The following is a 6,487-nucleotide window of genomic DNA, read 5'->3' as shown; positions in this document are numbered from 1 at the left end:
TTAGAATCACCGGAATAACGATTCAAAAGTGATGGTTTAAGAATGCAAGGAAACAAGAAAGAATCTTAAGATGATTCACCAACTTTTCTCTCACTTTTTCTCACTTTTTCTCTCTCTTTCTTAGCTAGGGTTAGGAAATTCGTATGGAAAATAGAGTGAGGGTTTTAAGGTCTTTATATAGGTCTAACATTGATGAAAATAGGCCCAGGGCCAACGTATACTTAGGTTATAACCAAATCAGGCCTCTCTCGATCCAACGGAGCACTTCCGGTGGTCCTTTTTCTGCGTGCGGTCGGACTTAAGCTCACTAACTATGGATCTAGGTCAGGCTGAGTTTTCGTACCGATCGGCTTTACAGATCAGCCGTGGCGGACCACACTCAATTCAACGGTCACCGAAACTCGATCAGGTCCACAAGCATTATGACATGCCTGGGCCATCTTCCCTGATCCGAGGGTGAAATTGGGTCAGAATCCAACGGTCAGATTGCTTAAAATCGTCGCGCAAGCGACACGACTCAGATTTCATAAAATCATATTTAATTTCTCACCGTTCTCACACTCTTCACTCCGGACTCAATCAAATCGACCTAGGACATCATCTGGACTTGATTTTTGAGGTGATGGTCAAGTCCAACATGGTGACCATAATTGTCTAAGATCATCGCTATCGGACTTTCGACGCGCGGTCCAGGTCCGATCCAAAGCTTCTAAAAATTCCCAAGAGCAACTGGATTTAGTGTTGAATCCCAGATTTCAGAGTAACATAGCGCTAACGATTCTACAGGTTTTGAGTCCTGCAGATCAAATTTAAAGTGATTGATGCTAATTTCACAAGCAATCGAGTTTAATGCTAATTAACTCACAAATAACTTATAAGGAAAATAGAGGCAATACTCGGGTCTTAGCACGAAATTTTTCAGGTCATTACAATCTACCCCCTTAAAGAAAAATTTCATCCTCATTGAACATGTTATCCAATATTTGCATTTCATCCATAAATTGCGTAATCGAAATTATGATTACATGACGGAACTATACATATAGATAAGATAATTGAGAATCCTATCTCAATACCCTTAATAAATACAATCCATCAACAAATTCTCATTCAGACATTTTATCAAACACTTAGACTACACCTTAGTAAATACATAGACTAAATTAGTTACAACATGTACCATAGCAATTCATTACACAACATCGGTCATAAAGCATGTAACATACATGGATCTTAAATTAGAAATCATGTCAAACACAAATCAGGATTTCACGTTCATTCAAACATTTCAACAAACACATGGAATGCATCTTATATTCAACATAGTTCACACATGTGTAATTTATCGAAAACGTCGTAACTAAGATCATAGGGCAGCAATCAAGTCAAACATAAATCATTGCTGACATTGAGAGCATTGAAAACCATAACCTAAACGTTTATAGTCCGCACCTTTCGTCGGAATACTCGATTCGGACGTGGTTCGAATCCTACGCTCCCGTATACAGAACAACGGTTACCTAAACATTGAAATAGGTTAGCTATTTCATCGTTTATGCTATTTGGATCCCTAAATCAAGATTAGGGTTAGGGTTTCTTACCCAAATCGTAGTTGAAATGAATCGGTTAGCTAGATGTAAAGGCGATCCAGTGCGTGGAGTAGCAGGAAGGAATCGCTACAGCAAACTCCAAGAATCCTTCTTCCTTTCTTCCCCTTTTCTCTCCTTTTCTCTCTTCTCTCTCCTAGGGTTTAGAAAAATTTGTATGGGAGAGAGAGAGAGAGGGTGGTTTAAGGGCTATATATAAGCCCAGAAGCGATGTTAATGGCCCCAAGGCCATGATATACTTAGGTTATAGCCAAAGGGTGTCTATTTTTTAACAAACAGGGCCCTTAGGAAGGTCCATTTCTCACCTGCATCATAGAGCAAGTTCCCTGACTATGGATCTAAGCCAGGTTATGATTTTGGTACGATCGGATTAGCAGATCGACCGTGAAGAACCAGTATCAGATCAACGGTCGTTACGTGATCGGGGCCACAAGTATACGAATATGTGCAATGAAATTTCCCTGATCTATGGGTAAAGTTCGGTTAGAATCTGACTGTCCGAATGCTTTAAATTTTCCCGCAAGTGAATGGCCCAATTCACTTAAGTTTCCTTTCATTTTCTAAAGATATTCACATTTCTCACACGCTCAGGGCTCAAGTTGTGCATTTCTGGATACTATTTGGGCTCGATTCCCACGATGATTGTCAAGCCCAATAAGGCGGTCATAACTCTCTAGTTTCGCGGTCATCAGACTTTCAATATGCAGTCCAGGTCCGATACAGATTTTCAATGTGCTCCCTAAAGCAACTGGCTTTTGGGATTTCTCCTAGGTTACTAAGTAGTGTTGGGTCATTGCTTTTGATAGTTTTGGGTCTTGCCATTTGTATAGATAGTTGTTCAAGTTAAATCCATCGCCAATTTAGTTTAGTATTTAACTAAATTCGCGTCTAATTTCTACAGGGTACGGTCCTTAAGGATTTCTGCCTGAGGTGGTACTCGGGCCTTGATACGGATTTTTTCGAGACGTGTATTTTCATTTCAGTCCATGATTTAAAAATCTTAAGATGGTGACACCTACATGTTCGATGATTGGATGTTTAGAAGACCAGTGCCTCTGACAAGTATTAGAGAGGGAGAGAAGGAGAGGGAGTGCAGAGTGCAGAAGGCCGGGTCGCGCCACTCCTTGTGAGTTATGCGGATACTCTTTGAGGCAACATTATGTTGCATTTTCTCAAGTCCTTAGGCCATTCCAGGTGTTTCAAAGTGATTCAGGCATTCCTTTATCATGTCAATGAGGGAAGAAGTGCACAGAAATGCCACACAACTCATCTCCCCTGGAGACATGACTGATATGAGACCCCTCATTCTTTATATTTCTTCAGCAGAGAATTCATTAGGGGCCTTGTTCGCACAAACAAATGAGCAAGGGAAGGAGATCGTGTTGTATTATCTGAGCAGAACTTTGATAAAAGTTGAATGCAACTATTCACCCATTGAGAAAGTGTGTTTAGCTCTAATTTTCGCAGTTCAAAAATTAAGGCATTACTGTCTCTCCCATGATATAATATTGAATTCGTGAGTGGACCCTCTAAAATTCTTAATGACAAGGCTAATGTTATCAGGGAAACTGGCCAAGTTAATGCTTTTACTGTAAGAATATATGATCACATATGAACCGGCAAAAGCAGTAAAGGGACAAGCGGAGGTAGATTTCCTGGCAGCCCACCCTGTGTCGGATAACGAAATGAACAATGATGACTTTCCAGATGAGCAAGTAATGATGACAGAATCACGTGGTTTGTGGCAAATGTACTTTGTTGGCGATTCTAGATCTTCGGGAACAGGTGTTGGGTAATATTTATTAGTCCACAAGGTGACTTACTACCATATTCCTTTATGTTAGGTGCAACGTGCACTAATAACGAAGTTGAATATCAAGCTCTCATTATAGGGATGGAAATAGCTCAGGAAATGAAGATAAAAGTGTTATGGATTTTTGGCGATTCTAAGCTAGTGATAAACTAGTTTACGACAAAATTCAAAATAAGGAAGCAAGAGCTCCTCCCTTGATTGATTGATGTGATAGATTGGGTAAAGATTCTCTCAGGATTCGTAATGCGCGGTGTTCTTTAAAATATATGTTGAGGGTCAAATATTGCATATTGGACCCTATTTATTGCTTGGTTTTATGAACATGATAATGCTTAATGATATCTTTTAATCATGTTTGTGTTGCAAGGTGAATTTAAGAGCTTGGATTGAAAAAGATGTTAGAAGCATGAATTTAACGCTCAATAATCACTAAAGCCAAGATTGGATCTGATGAAACCAAGAATGAAGAATGCACATACTGAAGATCCAAGAAAACAAAGTCAATAATGAAGAAAATCGGAGTTTTGAAATGAAATTTGGCCATCTTCAACCGGTCTTGGCTATGGCTCGACCTCCTAGCCTCGGCTCAACTAGTCCTTGCTACGCATGACGAGTTTTGGGCTCTGCTCGACGATCGAAGGTTCTCAACTCGAACTCCAGCGACTAAAATAGCCAATTTTCCATCCTACTCACGTCAAGGGTGTCCCACGACCGGTCGAGGATAGCCCACGACGTGGACTGCGTAAGTTTGAGAGGGTTTCCAGAAATTTCCACTCGGTGCGAAAGTTTAAGACCTAAAACGATAAATAGGGGTCCCTAGGGCACTCCTAGGCATCATCTAGGGTTTGGGGAGTGGAGCAAAAGCGTGGAGAAGCCGTCGCCAAGAGTTTTTTTTTTTTTTCCTTTTCCTTAGTTGTTTTTATGCTTTTCTTAAGAGATTTTAGTTCAATCATGTCTATGGTTGGCTAAACCTCTTAGCTAGGGCTAAGAGGTGAAGCTTGTAGCATGGTGGGATGCTTCTTTTGCTTTGATTCATGATTATATTAAATTCTCTTTGATTCTAGTTTGATTATAAGGAATACTTTTAGTTTTTAATGGTTTGTTGTGACTCAAATTACAATAGATCTGCGATAGCTTTGAGTATGTTCTTTTCATGTATTGATATTGTGAATTTAGGAAATCCTGTTGTTCACCATCGTTCCTTGGGCATGGTCGGATGATGGAATCCACCCTAACTTTCATAAATCTCTCCGATTGGTCTTGGGATTGGTAAATCATGTTGTTTGCCTTGTCTCCTGGGCATGGTTTTATGTCGGAATCACTTCCAGTTCTCACACCTCTCAGCCATTGAGTGCTACATCAAAGGAAGTTCAGATTTCATTTTATTGAGATATCTTCCAATTGGATAAGATGGGACTCTGATTCAAATCGTGTGACTTGAATCAAGCATAAATCTCCCTGATCTGTATAAGTGGATCCTTGGAAACCCTAGTTTTCCACCTTTGAATTTCTTAAGTTTTTCATTAAATCTCTCACAATTACTCTATATACGTCTAGATTTAGGTTTTCATCTTTTTCTAGTTCTAGTTCTAGTTACTTTCAGAAGACACACAAGTTCAGTCCCTGTGGATTCGACCTCGGTCTCATCGAGATTATTACTACATCGCGACCCTACACTTGGGGTTATGAACAAGATTTTGGCACCATTGCCAGGGATTAATGGTTCCGCTTTTATGAGATTAGCTAGTTTTGAAATTAGTTTAAGATTAGGGTTTTTCTATTTTCTATTTTTAGATTAGGGTTTGTTTTCTGTTTTTAGAAACTTTCTAATTCTAAGATTTCTTTTATTTTTAGAAACTTACTTTCTAATTCTAGGTTTAGAACTTTCCTTATTAGTTTTTAGAAACTTTCTATTTTTTGTTTTTAAGAAACTTTCCTTTTTAGAAACTAGTTTACTTTCTATTTTTATTTTTAGGAACTTTCTAATTTTAGAATTTCTGTTTTTAAAAACTTACTTGTTTTGTTTTATTTGGCAGGATTTTAATTAGGAACTTTTAATTTGGTAATTTCTTTCCAACTCCCTCTCTCTTTCTATTTCCTTTCTCTCTTTTAGGTTTAGGTTAGAATCTGAAATTGAGGGCTGAGAGTGTTTCATGCCCAAGTGGGTCCGTGATAACACTCAGCATCTTTTAAGTGAAGGAGGATTGGTTGAGGGGTTATCTATCCATCACAGGATTAGACACCACTCGAAATTCTCGGAGTTAATTGAGGTTATGACCGGGAAGACAACCTTAACCTAGGGTTGAGGAAGTCTAGGATGAGAATTAGGTGCACCATGCAACCTCACCTCGTACTTTATAAGATTACTTACAACCGGTGGGGGTGAGCACCCCTTCTTGTATGGTTTTTCCAAGAAACACAGGAAACATGGATAACAAGCCTGGAGTGATCTAACTCCTTCCAAAATTCCTTGGACTTGAATCTGAAAGTCCATACCTGTACTTGCAAGAGTTTAACGAGGTTATAGCTACTTCATACTTTCCTAACGTGTCTGAGGACATGGTCAGACTGAAACTCTTTCCTTTTTCCTTGAAAGAGAAAGTTAAGACGTGGTTGCATTCACTACATCCCAGATCTATTGGCACATGGAATAACATGATAATGGAGTTCATAAAGAAAATTTTCCCACATCGTAAAATGAACACCCTTAGAAAGTCAATCATGTACTTCGCCCAAAAGGAGGATGAATCATTCTTCTAATGTTAGGAGCGGTTCAAGGATCTTGTCAGCTCAAGCCCACAACATGGTTTTGAAACATAGCATATTACACACTTTTTCTATGATGGACTAACATCTTCCATTTGCCAATTGGTTGAGACAGTGTGCAATGGGGAATTCATGAATAAAAATGTCGATGATGTGTGGGACTACTTGGATAGACTTGCTGAAAACACACAATCATGGGACACTTACCCAAAATCAAGCACCACTTATAAGCCCACTCAATCAAAGGAGGGGCAGATTATACCTTCTAAAAGAGGATGATGATATCAATGCTAAAGTGTCT

At 39.1% G+C, this 6,487-nt stretch overlaps 1 non-coding gene across 1 annotated transcript; it reads right to left on the bottom strand.

Moving 5' to 3' along the window:
* Positions 1–6,123: 6,123 nt before the first annotated feature.
* On the bottom strand, positions 6,124–6,230 carry LOC131236112 (small nucleolar RNA R71). Its single transcript, XR_009166544.1, has one exon. It is a non-coding gene; the product is annotated as a small nucleolar RNA R71 (small nucleolar RNA).
* Positions 6,231–6,487: the final 257 nt, after the last annotated feature.

This window comes from Magnolia sinica, unplaced genomic scaffold (genome assembly GCF_029962835.1).
Source record: "Magnolia sinica isolate HGM2019 unplaced genomic scaffold, MsV1 ctg224, whole genome shotgun sequence".
NCBI lineage: Eukaryota > Viridiplantae > Streptophyta > Magnoliopsida > Magnoliales > Magnoliaceae > Magnolia > Magnolia sinica.
This window is presented reverse-complemented; position numbering and strand designations above follow the sequence as displayed.